The sequence below is a fragment of the Bombina bombina genome, unplaced genomic scaffold, assembly GCF_027579735.1.
Source record: "Bombina bombina isolate aBomBom1 unplaced genomic scaffold, aBomBom1.pri scaffold_747, whole genome shotgun sequence".
Taxonomy (NCBI): Eukaryota; Metazoa; Chordata; class Amphibia; order Anura; family Bombinatoridae; genus Bombina; species Bombina bombina.
The window spans coordinates 110118-128503 of NW_026512547.1; the positions used below are offsets into that span (position 1 = coordinate 110118).

At 38.6% G+C, this 18386-nt stretch overlaps 1 protein-coding gene across 1 annotated transcript in view; it reads left to right on the plus strand.

The window, feature by feature from the left end:
* LOC128644387 (PH-interacting protein-like) overlaps window positions 1-18386 on the plus strand; it is a gene marked incomplete at its 3' end in the record, with an annotated part of 122279 nt that overhangs the window by 36296 nt on the left and 67597 nt on the right. The window lies entirely within an intron of this gene.

The following is an 18386-nucleotide window of genomic DNA, read 5'->3' on the forward strand; positions in this document are numbered from 1 at the left end:
TAATTAAAATAGTCATCATCTCAAAACCATTACAGTGATCTATTAGAAGTATATTATTGCTTTTGTAGACATTAAAATAATTGTTTTAAACCATTTAACTGTGGATGATAACACAAGAACGTCATCCGCACTATGCCATTACGTCAGATGACGACCACTTGCTGTCATCCTAGGGGGGCCGCTTTCAGACCTGATTGCAACGCCCTACTCACAGGGGTGGAAATGGCTCAGCAGTTAATGGGTTAGTAGGTTTCTCACATTATGTAGCTTCAGCACTTTTCCACTAACAAGTCAAGCAATTCACTTAAAGGTTGAAAGTTCATCACTTCCAATGTTTTAAGGCTTTTCTCCTTTCTTTAAATATACCCACCACCTTCCAGATCTCTGTAGTTTGTAACAAAGGCATAAGCCAATGCTTGTATAAAGAAATGTCTATACATCTTTGGAATTATGAGAAGTATAAGACTATACTTCCGATCAACATCCTCGAGTCGAGGGCGACCTACAATGCGCTTCTAGCGTGGCCCCAGTTCATTCTGTCTGTTATATCCGATTCCAAATGGACAACATCACAACCGTGGTACACAGAGTTCTGTGGCGATACAGGAGATGTCTAAGATCCTTCTGTGGGCGGAGAGACATCAATGTCAAATATCAGCTAGTCACATCCCAGGTGTAGAGAATGGGGAAGCGGCCTTCCGGAGCAGGCAGACTCTCCTCTTAGGGGAATGGGCTTTAAATTAGTAGGTGTTTCAGCCACTTAGTTCTGATAGTTTTGTTCACGGAACAGAGCACAATGTTTATTTTGAATTAGCAACAATTTCACAATATTAGCCAAACGGTATAGTACTTTTTGTAAATGCTTACAAATTAATTTCATTATATTGTGTTGCTTATGTACAAGTATCTGTCTCTTTTGGGCCAGAAGCTATTATTAATTGCTGTTCCACAATATGCTATCCATGATTTTCCCACTTTATTTATTTAATGTGGTTTAACAGTTCTAACATAACCTTAAGGGAATTTATCCATGAACGAGTGAAAATGTTATCAGTAGTAACTGATAAATATTTAATGTTAATGTTTAGAGAGATGCTACTGAATTTGCATTTTCTCAACCACATGAAGAAGGCAAAAACTTCTTGAATTCAAAGATCTTTATGAAGTCTTCCCCAATATGCTTAGAGTTAAGCCACTGGTAACCATAGTGGGGTTAAGCCACTTATCGCCAATCATAGGGAGCTTGGCTGTGGTACATGTATCCTATTGGCACCTAGGGGAGGGTTAAGCCATGGTGCACAACTTACTGACAACAATGGGGGTGGGGGGTCTTTGTTGTGCATAAGATCCGCCACATATGACAACCGCTATGCTACTTAGTGGTATTTTTTTGTTCTGTTGTTAAAATCACCACATTGACGAAAACCAAGAATTGCGCATGCGTGAAGTGCATGCACGCGCTGGATCGATGCAGAGCATTAATTTGGAGCTCAATATTCAGTTTGGGTGACCTTAGGGTAAAGATGGCTAAGGGGGCCATTTCAAAACAGCCGGAGGAGGACAAGTAAGTGTTTTTTCCAGTAAACTATATGTACATCAAAAATGGGCAACAGTTTTATGTAATAAGCGTTAATTAAAAAATCAAAATAACTTATAACAATTTTTTGGTTGACTTTCCCTTTAAGCGTTTATCATTGAAGTTTCTGTTCTTATTAGCCATATACTCAGCCAGAAGGGTTTTAATAATAATTATCAGCCTTGTCATGTGACTCTCCTTATTTGGTGTTTCACCAAGATGAGGTGGTTTTACGCACGACTTTAGTTTTTTTTCCAAAAGTTATTTCCTCTGCTAACATTAACCAGAAGATTGTATTTCTCTCATTATGTCCTAATCCAAAGTCTTTTAAGGGACATCTACTACATAACTTGGCTGTGGTTAGGGCTTTGAAGTTTTTCCTGCAGGCAACAAAGGATTTTCGACAATCATCTAGTTGGTTTGTTTTGTATTCTGGTAGACATAAGGCAACGTCTGTTTCCCTGTCTTTTTGGTTACGGAGCATTATTCACTTATTTGGAGGCTGGTCAGCCTTTGAGGATTAGAGCTCATGCTACTCGATCTGTGTCTACTTCTTTGGCCTTCAAGAATTAGGCATCAGTGGAGCAGATTTGCAGGGTGGCCACTTGGTTAACCTTACACACCTATGCCAAATTTTACAATTTTGATGTGTTTGCCACTTTAGAGGCTTCTTTTGTCAGAGGAGTTTTGCAGGTAGTGCTACCTGGTAAATAGGTGTCTGTCTTCTTTTTCCCACCCTCTTTTTCAGCTTGGGTATTCATTCACTTTCACAACCATTAGAAAGAAAACGTAATTAATGCTTACCTGATAAATGTATTTCTTGGTTGTAAGGGAGCCCACAAACCCAGCCAGAATTTGTCTCAGTTATAGTTATACCTCTTTACCCCAGTTATCCCTTTCTTTTTCTACCTTCTCTCTTGATTGGACTATACAAACTATTGGGATAGGTAGGTAAGTATGCAGGGTCCTTAAAGCTCTGGATGGGGTGTCTGCCTCCTCCTGGTGGCCAGGTGAAGTAATTCCCAAGGGTAAGGTTGTGGGCCTTTACAACCAAGAAAGAAATACATATATCAGGTAAGCATAAATTATGTTATATATATATATATATATATATATATATATATATATATATATATATATATATATATATATATATATATATATATATATATATATATAAAAACATAATTTATGTAAGAATTTACCTGATAAATTCATTTCTTTCATATTGGCAAGAGTCCATGAGCTAGTGGCGTATGGGATATACATTCCTACCAGGAGGGGAAAAGTTTCCCAAACCTCAAAATGCCTATAAATACACCCCCCACCACACCCACAATTCAGTTTAACGAATAGCCAAGAAGTGGGGTGATAAGAAAGGAGCGAAAGCATCAACAAGGAATTGGAATAATTGTGCTTTATACAAAAAAATCATAACCACCATAAAAAGGGTGTGCCTCATGGACTCTTGCCAATATGAAAGAAATTAATTTATCTTATAAATTCTTACATAAATTATGTTTTCTTTCATGTAATTGGCAAGAGTCCATGAGCTAGTGACGTATGGGATAGCAAATACCCAAGATGTGGAACTCCACGCAAGAGTCAGTAGAGAGGGAGGGATAAAATAAAGACAGCCAATTCCGCTGAAAAATGAATCCACAACCCAAATCAAACTTTTTAATCTTTATAATGAAAAAAACTGAAATTATAACCAGAAGAATCAAACTGAAACAGCTGCCTGAAGTACTTTTCTACCAAAAACTGCTCTGAAGAAGAGAAAACATCAAAATTGTAGAATTTAGTAAAAGTATGCAAAGAAGACCAAGTTGCTGCTTTGCAAATCTGATCAACAGAAGCTTCATTCTTAAAAGCCCAGGAAGTAGAAACTGACCTAGTAGAATGAGCCGTAATCCTCTGAGGTGGGGATTTACCCGACTCCAATTAAGCATGATGAATCAAAAGCTTTAACCAAGATGCCAAAGAAATGGCAGAAGCCTTCTGACCTTTCCTAGAACCAGAAAAGATAACAAATAGACTAGAAGTCTTTCTGAAATCTTTAGTAGCTTCAACATAATATTTCAAAGCTCTTACCACATCCAAAGAATGTAAAGATCTCTCCAGAGAATTCTTAGGATTAGGACACAACGAAGGGACAACAATTTCTCTACTAATGTTGTTGGAATTCACAACTTTAGGTAAAAATTTAAATGAAGTCCGCAAAACCGCCTTATCCTGATGAAAAATCAGAAAAGAAAACTCACAAGAAAGAACAGATAATTCAGAAACTCTTCTAGCAGAAGAGATGGCCAAAAGGAATAATACTTTCCAAGAAAGTAATTTAATGTCCAGAGAATGCATAGGCTCAAACGGAGGAGCCTGTAAAGCCCTCAAAACCAAATTAAGACTCCAAGGAGGAGACATTGACTTAATGACAGGCTTGATACGAACCAAAGCCTGTACAAAACAATGAATATCAGGAAGATAAGCAATTTTCTGTGGAACAGAACAGAAAGAGCAGAGATTTGTCCTTTCAAGGAACTTGCAGACAAACCCTTATCCAAACCATCCTGAAGAAACTGTAAAATTCTATGAATTCTAAAAGAATGCCAAGAGAATTTATGAGAACACCATGAAATGTAAGTCTTCCAAACTCGGTAATAAATCTTTCTAGACACAGATTTGCGAGCCTGCAACATAGTTTAATCACTGAGTCAGAGAAACCTCTATGACTAAGCACTAAGCGTTCAATCTCCATACCTTCAAATTTAATGATTTGAGATCCTGATGGAAAATGGACCTTGAGATAGGTCTGGCCTTAACGGAAGTGGCCAAGGTTGGCAACTGGACATCCGAACAAGATCCGCATACCAAAACCTGTGTGGCCATGCTGGAGCCACCAGCAGTACAAATGAATGCTCCATTATGATTTTGGAAATCACTCTTGGAAGAACTACTAGAGGCGGAAAGATATAAGCAGGTTGATAACTCCAAGGAAGTGACAACGCATCCACTGCTTCCGCCTGAGGATCCCTGGACCTGGACAGATACCTGGGAAGTTTCCTGTTTAGATGAGAAGCCATCATATCTATTTATGGAAGCCCCCACATCTGAACTATCTGAAAAACACATCTGGGTGAAGAGACCACTCTCCCGGATGTAAAGTCTGGCGACTTAGATAATACGCTTCCCAATTGTCTATACCTGGGATATGGACCGCAGAGATTAGCCAGGACCTGGATTCCGCCCATGCAAGTATCCGAGATACTTCTTTCATAGCTTGAGGACTGTGAGTCCCACCTTGATGATTGACATATGCCACGGTTGTGACATTGTCTGTCGGAAAACAAATAAACGGTTCTCTCTTCAGAAGAGGCCAAAACTGAAGAGTTCTGAGAATCGCACAGAGTTCCAAAATATTGATTGGTTATCTCGCCTCTTGAGATTTCCAAAGCCCCTGCGCTGTCAGAGATCCCCAGACAGCTTCCCAACCTGAAAGACTCGCATCTGTTGTGATCACAGTCCAGGTTGGACGAACAAGAGGCCCCTTGAACTAAACGATGGTGATCTAACCACCAAGTCAGAGATAGTCGAATATTGGGATTTAAGAATATTAATTGTGATATCTTTGTATAATCCCTGCACCATTGGCTCAGCATACAAAACTGAAGAGGTCTCATGTGAAAACGAGCAAAGGGGATCGCGTCCGATGCTGCAGTCATGAGACCTAAAACCTCCATGCACATAGCTACTGAAGGGAATGATTGAAACTGAAGGTTCCGACAAGCTGAAACCAATTTCAGACGTCTTTTGTCTGTTAGAGACAAAGTCATGGATACTGAATCTATTTGGAATCCTAAAAAGGTTACCCTTATCTGAGGAATCAAGGATCTTTTTGGTAAATTGATCCTCCAGCTATGCCTTTGAAGAAAGAACACTAGTTGATTTGTGTGAGATTCTGCAGAATGTAAAGACTGAGCAAGTACCAAGATATCGTCCAAATAAGGAAACACCGCAATACCCCGCTCTCTGATTACAGAGAGTAGGGCACCAAGAACCTTTGAAATGATCCTTGGAGCTGTTGCTAGGCCAAAAGGAAGAGCAACAAATTGGTAATGTTGGTCTAGGAAAGAGAATCTCAGGAACTGATAGTTATCTGGATGAATCGGATTATGAAGATATGCATCCTGTAAGTCTATTGTGGACATATAATGCCCTTGCTGAACAAAAGGCAGAATAGTCCTTATAGTCACCATCTTGAATGTTGCTATTCTTACATAACGATTCAAAATTTTTAGATCCAGAACTGGTCTGAAAGAATTCTCCTTCTTTGGAACAATGAACAGATTTGAATAAAACCCCAGACCCCATTCCTGAAAAGGAACTGGCACAATTACCCCAGATAATTCCAGGTCTGAAACACACTTCATGAAAGCCTGAGCCTTTACTTGGTTCACTAGAATGCGAGAGAGAAAGAAACTTCTCACAGGCGGTTTTACTTTGAAACCTATTCTGTACCCTCGAGAAACAATGTTCTGGATCCAATGATTTTGGATTGAATTGATCCAAACATCCTTGTAAAATCTTAGTCTGCCCCCTACCAGCTGCGCTGGAATGAGGGCCGCACCTTCATGCGGACTTGGGGGCTGATTTTGATTTTTTAAATGGCTTGGATTTATTCCAGACGGGAGAAGGCTTCCAATTGGAAACCGTTCCTTTAGGGGAAGGGTCAGGTTTCTGTTCCTTATTCTGACGAAATGAACGATAACGGTTAGCAGCCCTAAATTTACCCTTAGAGTTTTTATCCTGAGGTAAAAAAGCTCCCTTCCCCCCATTGACAGTTGAAATAATAGAATCCAACTGAGAACCAAATAATTTATTACCTTGGAAAGAAAGAGATAGCAACGTTGATTTAGAAGTCATATCAGCATTCCAAGATTTAAGCCATAAAGCTCTTCTAGCTAAAATAGCTAAAGACATATACCTGACATCAATTCTAATGATATAAAAAATGGCCTCACAAATGAAATAATTAGCATGTTGAATTAGCTTAACAATGCTATACACATTATGATCTGGTACTTGTTGCGCTAAAGTTTCCAACCAAAAAGTTGAAGCCGCTGCAACATCAGCCAAAGAAATAGCAGACCTAAGAAGATGACCTGAACATAAATAAGCCTTCCTTAGATAACATTCAAGCTTCCTATCTAAAGGATCTTTAAAAGAAGTACTATCTGCCGTAGGAATAGTAGTACGCTTTGCAAGAGTAGAGATGGCCCCATCAACTTTGGGGATCTTTTCCCAAAACTCCAATCTATCAGTCGGCAAAGGATACAGTTTTTTAAACCTTGAAGAAGGAGTAAATGAAGTACCCAGACTATTCCATTCCCTAGAAATTACATCTGAAATAGCATCAGGAACTGGAAAAACCTCTGGAATAACTACATGAGGTTTAAAAACCGAATTTAAACGTTTACTGGTTTTAATATCAAGAGGACTAGTCTCCTCCATATCTAATGCAATCAACACCTCTTTTAATAAGGAACCAATATACTCCATTTTAAATAAGTATGAAGATTTGTCAGTGTCAATATCTGAGGCAGAATCTTCTGAACCAGATAGATCTTCATCAGAGATAGATAAATCAAAATGCTGTCGGTCATTTAAAAATTCATCGAATTTATGAGAAGTTTTAAAAGACATTTTCCGTTTATTAGAAGGTGGTATAACAGACAGAGCCTTCTGAATAGAATTAGAAACAAATTCTCTCACATTAACAAGAATATCCTGATCATTAGATGTTGAAGGAACAACAACAGGCAATGGATTACTACTAATGTAAATATTGTCTGCGTTTGAAAGGTTATCATCACAACTAACACAAACTACAGCCGGAGGAACAGTTACCACAAACAGTTTACAACAAATGCACTTAGCTTTGGTAGAACCGACATCAGGCAGCAGGATTCCAGTAGTAGATTCTGATACAGGGTCAGATTGAGACATCTTGCAATATGTAATAGAAAAAACAACGTATAAAGCAAAATTATCAATTTCCTTATATGACTGTTTCAGGAATGGGAAAAAAATGCAAACAAAATAAGCCTCTGGAAACCAGAAGCAAAATGAAATAAAGACTTAAATAATGTAAAAAATCTGGCGCCAAGTATGACGCCCACAACTGACAAAATATTTTTTGGCGCCAAGAACGTCTGCAACAAACACGAGTGTCATAGATGACGCAACTACGTGAAAACTCTCGGCGCCAACCAAGATGCCGGGAATGACGAAATTACGTCCACAAACGTAATTCTCGCTCCAAAAATTACGCAATAAATTATAGCATTTTGCGCTCCCGCGAGCCTAACAACCCGCAATTTAGAAAAGAAAGTCAATTTGAAAAATTTTCAGGTAAGAAAAAATGTTTTTTTTTTGTTTGTTTTTGTTTTTTAATATGCATTTCCCAAAATGAAACTGACAGTCTGTAAGAAGGAAATATATTGATTAACCTGAATCATGGCAAATATAAGTACAAAACATATATTTAGAACTTTACATATAAAGTGCCAAACCATAGCTGAGGGTGTCTTAAATAAAAGATAACATACTTACCAAAAGACACTCATCTACATAAAGTAGATAGCCAAACCAGTACTGAAATGAGAATCAGTAGAGGTAATGGTATATAAGAGTATATCGTCGATCTGAAAAGGGAGGTAGGAGATGAATCTCTACGACCGATAACAGAGAACCTATGAAATAGATCCCTGTTAGGATGACCATTGTATTCAATAGGTAATACTCCCTTCACATCCCTTTGTCATTCACTGCACTCTGAGAGGAACCGGGCTTCAGCATGCTGAGAAGCGCATAACAACGTAGAAATCTAGCACAAACTTACTTCACCACCTCCATAGGAGGCAAAGTTTGTAAATCTGAATTGTGGGTGTGGTGGGGGGTGTATTTATAGACATTTTGAGGTTTGGGAAACTTTGCCCCACCTGGTAGGAATGTATATCCCATACGTCACTAGCTCATGGACTCTTGCCAATTACATGAAACATATATATATATATATATATATATATATATATATATATATATATATATATATATATATATAATGGAAGAAAGTGGAAAAGCTCAATGGTATATTGCAATAATGTTATACTTTCAATAATAAAATATTTTATTATTTGTTAAAAAGTTGTTTAGTTGTACTTTAAAGCTTCTAATAGTGATTTGTACCTACAGCTATTACAGGGCCAATAGTGATTCATAGGAAAGTGATAAAAGTTAATAATAGATAAAATTAATGGTTTAGGAAAAATGACCTGTTTTATATGGGGTCATCTCGGACTGCGGACTGTTTTTCACCAAATAATTTCTTAAAAAACAAGTAGGCCATTTGCATTTTATCTGTGGATAGTGTTCAAAGAACTGGAATGCATTTATTAGTTTTTGCTTTGTACATTAAATAAAATCATTATTAGGATGTGGTTACAGTTTTGAAAACATTAGAAAACAATGAAGAATAATTCTCTGAGCTGTTGTGTTCTACTTTGAGAATGAAAAAAAATATATATGCACACCATATATATGCACACAAGCATGTGAATTTAATCATTTATATATGTTTTTCAGTTCTAACACACTTGCAAACTGTAAATTTGAATTTCAAGGCAAACTATAATTCTTTCATAAAGGTGGTTAGAGTCCACTAGTAATTACTCCTAGTAATTCCACTCCTGGCCACTAAGAGGAGGTCAAGATTCACAAAACTCCAAGAACACTTAAACCCTCCCATCTCACTGGTAAACTAGACTTTGCCTCCACAGGAGTAGGGTGTAGAATTGAGGTATTCCAGTGTCTTCATTGAGAGGGGTCCTCAGACCAATTTGAGGCCCATTTTTCTTTCATAGAGCTGCTTTTTTAGAATAGAGGTGAAATTGGTGTGTTGGGTAGTGACATAATCGCCTTCTGTGAGGAGTTAGTTACAAGCCTGCCACAGGTGTCGCGGAGACCAGTCCCTTAGCCTCCTCCTGTTGTATCGTCAATTTACTCCACATTTGGATCCTCTGCTTTTACGCTTACAGCACTGGATGGGCTATCTGGGAACAGTTTTCTTTTGAAGCTTGTAAGCACAGTAGAGTGGATGCTTATTAGGTAAGTGTTCACATTTTGCACTTACATAGCCCGCAGGCTATTAGAAGGGACATTTGGTATAAATAGCAATAGAAACAATAGACAGAGTTCAAACAATATTGTTTACAGAATATATTTATTAAAACATATAATATATAAAACAATGTTACAATGCAATAAATAAAAAAGATACTTGCACTCTAGTACACTGACCTGATCAAGAGGTGAAATTTCTGGACCGGCTTAAAGTGATGGTAAATCCTAGCGTTTCAAAAACGCTAGGATTTACCATCACTAAAAATAAAGGCCGCCTTTGTTCATCAGCTTAAAAAAACTAATGAAAAGGTGCCTTTATTTCGCAGCAGCTTCACTGCTTAGCTAAGAGGCTCTGACAGCCATTGCACTGCTAATTTCCTTCTTAATATAAGGAGAGTCCACGGCATCATTCCTTACTGTTGGGAAATACTGAACCTGGCCACCAGGAGGAGACAGACACCCCAGCCAAAGGCTTAAATATCTCTTCCACTCCCCCCATCCCCCAGTCATTCTTTGCCTTTCATCACAGGAGGTTGGCAGAGAAGTGTCAGAAGATTTCAGAGTAGTTCCTTAGGAGGGGTATCTGCCCTTCGATACAGCACTGGAGTTTTAAGTAGTCTTGTCAGCCTCTCAGTGAGAGCATTGACAAAAGTTAGAGTCTGGAGATAAAGGGAGAGTCTACCTCTCAGGACTCGGCGTCCCGTGAGATTTCTACCCTTGCTACATTATCCTCTCCACATGCTGTTCCCCGTAGCACATCTAATCCTCCATTCGTAGGGGGCCTTCTTCCTGCGGACTTTGCCGCACAGTTACAAATGACGGTGTCTGCGGCCCTCGCTCTAACAAACGCAAGAGAAAGGTTAAACATAGCTCTCCTGACCCAGAGTCATCTAAATATTGATCTGATTTAGCTATTATGTCCCAGTTATCCGATGATGAGTTAACATCTGTAGCTTCAGAGGGTGAACTTTCTGGGCCGGAGTCCTTAGCGTCTAATCATCCTGCTGCGGAGGAACTGTCCTTTAGATTTAAAATTGAGGACTTGCGTTTTTTATTAAAGGAGGTTCTGTCTACGTTAGAGGTTCCAGAGGCCACGCTGCCTATTAGACAGAGTTTACGAAGACAGGAAAGTTCCTTTGACCTTATCCTGTGCCTGTTAAGATGGTGAACATTATTAAGAATGAATGGTAAAAAATTGGTTCTTCCTTTTCCCCCTCGTCTACTTTTAAAAAGTTGTTCCCGAACTCTCATCTTGATTTGTAGGGCTCCATTCCTAAGGTGGATAGTGCAATCTCTACCCTTGCTAAACGTACAACTATACCTCTTGAGGATAGTTCTTCGTTCAGAGAGCTGATGGATAAGAAAATGGAAACATTTTTGAGACAGATGTTTCAACACACAGGATTTTTGTTTCAACCGGGGGCTAAATTTGCCACGGTTGCCGGAGCGGCTACCTACTGGTGAGACTCTTTGTTGGAACTCATTGAGGTGGAGTCTCCCCTCGAGGATATTCAGGACAGAATTAAAGCTCTGAGAATTGCTATTTCTTTTATCTGTGATGTGAACATGCAAATTCTTCACCTAAATGCAAAGGCCTCTGGGTTTGCGGTCTTAGCCCGCCGGGTGCTCTGGTTGAAGTCTTGGTCTGCGGATATGACTTGTAAGTCCAGACTCCTTTCTCTTCCCTTCAAGGGAAAGATTTTATTTGGTCCAGGCCTGGACTCCATTATTTCTACGGTTACCGGAGGCAAGGGTGCCTTCTTACAGCAAAATAATAAGAACAAGTCTAAGGGACAACAATCTTCTAATTTTTGTTACTTTCGTTCTGGCAAATCCCAACAACAACAATCCTCCTCCAAGCCCGAGCAACCCAAGAGTACTTGGAAGCCGGCTCAGTCTTGGAATAAATCCAAGCAGAATAAGAAGTCCGCCGAAAACAAATCGGCATGAAGGGGCGGCCCCCTATCTAGGTTTCGGATCTAGTAGGGGGCAGACTGTCTCTTTTTTTCAGATGCCTGGTTCAAGGACGTACAAGATCCGTGGGTCCTGGAGGTGGTATCTCAGGGATACAAGATAGGCTTCAAATCGCATTCGGCAAGGGGCAGATTCCTTCTCTCGAATCTGTCTACCAGACCAGAAAAGAGGGATGCCTGCACCATCCTTTCGTCTTGCGGAAGAATTCTCAGAGTCCCTTCTCAGTCTTCTTCGATCACATGGATGGAAGATAAACTAGCAAAAGAGTTCTTTTATCCCAAGTACCAGGGTGGAATTTCTGGGTACTATAATATACTCCATATCCATGAGGATATTTCTAACAGACCAGAGACGTTGCAAGCTAATTTCGGCATGTCTTGCCCTCTGAACCTCCTTGAGTCCCTCTGGGGCTCAGTGTATAGAGGGGATTGGTCTCATGGTGTACTGCATGGACATCATTCCTTTTGCCAGGTTCCGTCTCAGACCTTTACATTTGTGCATGCTGAGGCAGTGGAACGGCGATCATTCAGATCTGTCTCAACAGATTGTATTAGACAGCCGGTCAAGAGAATCGCTTTCTTGGTGGCTCTGTCTAGATCATCTGTCCCGAGGGACATGCTTCTTAAGACCATCCTGGGAGATTACTACAGACGCAAGCCTATCCGGATGGGGTGCTGTTTGGGGTGCCAGGAAGGCACAGGGGTTGTGGCCTCAGAAGGAGTCCTCCCTCCCGATCAATATTTCAAGGCCTTGAAGGCTTGACCTCTTCTAGTTTCGTTCCAGTTTATCAGATTCCAATCAGACCATATAACCTCAGTGGCTTACATCAGGAGGGAACGAGATGTTCCTTGCCGATGAAGGAAGTATCTAAGATTCTGAAGTGGGCAGAGGCCCACAGCTGTTCACTGTCAGCGATCCACATTCCGTGTATGGACAACTAGGAGGCGTATTTTCTCAGCAGGCAATCCTTCCATCCAGGGGAATGGTCTCTCCATCCCGAGGTGTTTGCAGAGATATGCAGCAAGTTTGGGACGCCACAGACCTCATGGCGTCCCGTCTCAATACCAAGCTTCCCAGGTATGGGTCGAGGCTGTGGGATCCCCAAGCGGATCTAATAGAAGCACTAGCAGTGCCCTGGAGGTTCAAACTCATATCATTTTCCTCCAATACCGCTTCTTCCTCGAGTGGTGGCCCACATCAAGCAGGAGCTGGTATCAGTAATACTGATTGCTCCGTCGTGGTCGGGAAGGACGTGGTTCGCTGGTCTAGTGGGGATGTCCTCATCTCCTCTGTGGAAGTTACCTTGTCGCAGAGACCTGCTGATACAAGGTCCATTTGTTCATCAAAATCTAGATTCTCTGAGGCTGACTGTGTTGGGATTAAACACTTAGTCTTATCCAAGAGAGGTTTCTCTTAGAGTGTCATTGATACTCTTATTCAAGCTCGTAAACCATTTACTCTGCGTATTTACCACAAGGTGTGGAGGACCTACTTATTCTGGTGTGAAGACTGTGGTTTTTCCTGGCACAGAGTTAAGGTTATAGCATGGAGTCCCAGCACCACAAGGGTGTAGCTGCACGTCACCTAAGGGCCACTACCATAGACCCCCAAACAATATAAAAGAAAGGTAGCAAGGTGACAGCAGAAATATTTATTATATTATAACATCAAGGCAACAAAAACAGGCGACGTTTCAGGATCTTATCCCTTCCTCATGCCCTTACCTTAACAAATAAATTTTACTCCTTTATATACACACTTACCACTAGGTGGCACTATGGAGCAGTTAACCCTTCAATTGACTATTATCTTATACAAGTGTAAATTATAAAACACACCTAATCTATCCAAGTATCATTATACAGAAATACTGTTATATATTAACTAGGCAACAAAATTACTGTAAGCTCTTGAAATACCTAAATACAATGTTTAGTTTTTATTTCTCATATGTACAATTAAACCGAAATAGTTACATGAAAATTGACAGATCCCAATCCTTATTTAAACCTTTTGGTTCAAGGGTACCCAATTCGAAGATCCAATATGATTCCCTCTGCTTAAGGAGTAACTCCCTATCCCCTCCTCTACGAGGAAATATTACATGATCAATGATTTGAAATTAAGTTGGCTGATGGAATGGCCTTTTTTAAAAAAAAATATTAGCTACTGGCATTTTCAGATTGCCTGTACGAATATTACTTTTATGTTCTATAATGCGATCTTTTACGCATCTTGTCGATTCCCCAATATAAACTCCACCACATGGACATTTAATCATGGATATAATATAAGTAGTAAGGCAGGTGAGATAACCCTTAATACTATATTTTTTACCCGTATGAGGGTGATACAATACTGAACCTATAATCATGTTATTACAACATGAGCAGCCCAAGCATGGAAGGTAGCCCTCTTTTTTGAATGACAAATAACGTGTGTTATCTTTTAACCTAGAGCCTACATCTGCTTTAACTAATTTGGACTGAGTATTAGTGCCCCTTTTATATGCAGGCATAGGGTTACATTTAAATTCAACTACATTAGGGTTACAATTTGCTAGCACATTCCAATGTTTGTTAACAATTCGCACAATTTCCCTGCTTTGAGCATTATATTCTGATACAAAAATAAGCCTGTCCTTATTTGAAGATTTATTAAAGTCAGCCGTACTAGTTTTTGGTTTCAACAAGTTAGTCCTAGGGATGGATCTCACAGTCTAAATTTCATGATTAATTAATGTTTCTGGATAACCTCTCTCCTTAAATCTTTCACCCATTTCTTTTAATCTAATGTTAATCACATTCTCATCTGAGACAATTTTTCGAACTCTTAGCATTTGACTATGAGGAAGACTTTTGATAAGAGAGGGTGGGTGGGCACTTTCAAATCTAAGTAGACTATTTTGGTCTGTGCTTTTCCTGAATAAATCAGTGTCAAATGAATTGCCCTTTTTAATGACTCTCACATCTAGAAAATCTATATATTTTTCACTCCAGATAAGTTTAAATTTAATTTTGCTGGTAGCAATGTTAAGTTCATTAACAAAGTCAATTAGGGTTCCAACGTCGCCCAACCATACCCCAAATATATTGTCGATATAGCGCCACCATGTGGCGCCATACCGAATAAACAGATAATTAGAATAAACATACCTTTCTTCATAAAGGTTCATGAAAATATTGGCATAGTTAGGGGCGATGTTGGAACCCATTGCAGTACCCTGGAGTTGAAGAAAAAAGTCATCCTGAAACATAAAATAGTTTCCATACAGAATAATTGTTAATAATTGAATAAAAAAATTAATTTGAACATCATTGTATTTATTATCAGACTCTAGGGTAACTTTAACCGAATCAATCCCACTAGTGTGTTTGATGTTAGTATACAAACTTTCAACATCTAAACTGAAGATAATAAATTTAGAGGTGGGAAGGGCTAAAGAATCCAATTTAAGTAAGAAATCACTTGTGTTTTTGACAAATGAATTAGATAATTCCACTTATGGGCGAAATATTCTGTCTAGAAATAAAGAAATGTTGGTAAAAACTGAATTAGTGCTAGCTACTATTGGGCGGCCGGGTGGTTTAGCTAAGCATTTATGCACTTTTGGCAGAGCATAAATAACTGGGGTACATGGTTTATAATTTACCAAAAAAGAAGCTACATCTTTACCTATGATATTATTTTTAACAGCATTAGAGATTACAGTACTTATTTTTCTCTGGATTTTAAATACAGGGTTAGAGGATAGTTTCTGCTATACTTTATCATTAAGTTGATTTTTAATTTCAAGATTATATTAATTTCTATCCAATATAACTAAAGCTCCACCCTTATCCTCTCTCTTAAAAATAATGTCCTGCTGTTTTTGGAGGTTTTGTAAACTAAGCTGATGTTTTTTAGTAGTTTTATCTATCCTGGGGTTATATCTGTTAAGTTTGTGTTGTTCAGTTTGACTTTGCAGTTTAGTAATATCGTTCTGAACTAATGATATATAAGTTTCTAAACTGTGGTAACAGACCCGGGATTGAAATGGCTTTTCTTTTTAAGCCCTAGTTGGTTTAAATATATCATAGGACTCTCATCTTTAGATATTATTTTATTATCCCAATTAAGGGTTTTTAGCTTTAAAGTCCTAAAAAATCTTTAGCCCTTCCCACCTCTAAATTTATTATCTTCAGTTTAGATGTTGAAAGTTTGTATACTAACATCAAACACACTAGTGGGATTGATTTGGTTAAAGTTACCCTAGAGTCTGATAATAAATACAATGATGTGCAAATTAATTTTTTTATTCAATTATTAACAATTATTCTGTATGGAAACTATTTTATGTTTCAGGATGACTTTTTTCTTCAACTCCAGGGTACTGCAATGGGTTCCAACATCGCCCCTAACTATGCCAATATTTTCATGAACCTATATATCAACAATATATTTGGGGTATGGTTGGTCGACGTTGGAACCCTAATTGACTTTGTTAATGAACTTAACATTGCTACCAGCAAAATTAAATTTAAACTTATCTGGAGTGAAGAATATATAGATTTTCTAGATGTGAGTCATTAAAAAGGGCAATTCATTTGACACTGATTTATTCAGAAAAAGCACAGACCGAAATAGTCTACTTAGATTTGAAAGTGCCCACCCACCCTCTCTTATCAAAAGTCTTCCTCATAGTCAAATGCTAAGAGTTCGAAAAATTGTCTCAGATGAGAATGTGATTAACATTAGATTAAAAGAAATGGGTGAAAGATTTAAGGAGAGAGGTTATCCAGAAACATTAATTAATCATGAAATAGAGACTGTGAGATCCATCCCTAGGACTAACTTGTTGAAACCAAAAACTAATACAGCTGACTTTAATAAATCTTCAAATAAGGACAGGCTTATTTTTGTATCAGAATATAATGCTCAAAGCAGGGAAATTGTGCAAATTGTTAACAAACATTAGAATGTGCTAGCAAATTGTAACCCTAATGTAGTTGAATTTAAATGTAACCCTATGCCTGCATATAAAAGGGGCACTAATACTCAGTCCAAATGAGTTAAAGCAGATGTAGGCTCTAGGTTAAAAGATAACACACGTTATTTGTCATCCAAAAAAGAGGGTTACTTTCCATGCTTGGGCTGCTCATGTTGTAATAACATGGTTAAAGGTTCAGTATGTTATCACCCTCATACGGGTAAAAAATATAGTATTAAGGGTTATCTCACCTGCCTTATTACTTATATTATATACATGATTAAATGTCCATGTGGTGGAGTTTATATTGGGGAATCAACAAGATGCGTAAAAGATCGCATTATAGAACATAAAAGTAATATTCGTACAGGCAATCTGAAAGCGCCAGTAGCTAATCATTTTTTTAAAAAAAGGCCATTCCATCAGCCAACTTAAGTTTCAAATCATTGATCATGTAAAATTTCCTCGTAGAGGAGGGGATAGGGAGTTACTCCTTAAGCAGAGGGAATCACATTGGATCTTCAAATTGGGTACCCTTGAACCAAAAGGTTTAAATAAGGATTGGGATCTGTCAATTTTCATGTAACTATTTCGGTTTAATTGTACATATGAGAAATAATAACTAAACATTGTATTTAGGTATTTTAAGAGCTTACAGTAATTTCTCTTGTAAAGGTGTATCCAGTCCACGGGTTCATCCATTACTTGTGGGATATTCTCCTTCCCAACAGGAAGCTGCAAGAGGACACCCACAGCAGAGCTGTCTATATAGCTCCTCCCCTAACTGCCATCCCCAGTCATTCTCTTGCAGCTCTCGACAAGAAAGGAAGTATCAAGAGATATGTGGTGACTTCGTGTAGTTTTTACCTTTAATCAAGAGTTTGTTATTTTTAAACGGTACCGACGTTGTACTGTTTTACTCTCAGGCAGAAATTGGAAGAAGAATTCTGCCTGGAGGTTTGATGATCTTAGCGGTTTGTAACTAAGGTCCATTGCTGTTCTCACACATAACTGAAGAGTATGGAAAGAAAACTTCAGTTGGGGGGACGGTCTGCAGATTACCTGCTTTGAGATATGTTCAGTATATTTTTTTCTAGAGAGATGATAAGGTCTAGAAAATGCTGACAGTGCCTGGTATATTTGAGGTAAGCCTGATACAGTGATTTAACAATGACTGGGATCATGCTTGCAAAAAAGGGTAATATTCATGTTAATACTCATATTACTTGGTGTAAAAAAGTTTGCATGGTTTATAGAAAAATCGTTTTTTCTCTGAGGGTGATAAATCTTTATTTTGGGCCTAGTTTTCCACATGGCTAGTTAGATTACTCCTAGGAGTACTTTTTTAAGGCCCTCTGACAATGAATGCATGGTGGGAGGGGCCTATTTTTGCGCTCTAAATGCGCAGTTGATTTTCAGACTGAGACATCCAGCTTCTCTAAAGGAGTCCTCTGGCATCTAGGACCACTATAGAGGGTTTTGTTCCTGCAAAAATCATGTTTAAAGGCAGGTAGGAGCCACAACAGAGCTGTGGCAGTGTGTTTGACTGTTTGTTAACGGTTTTAACATTTTCTAATCCGTTTTTGGGCCTAAGGGGTTAATCATCCATTTGCAAGTGGGTGCAGTGCTGCTTTAGTCCCTTATACACACTGTAAAAAATTCAATGAACGTATCCCAATGAAGGGA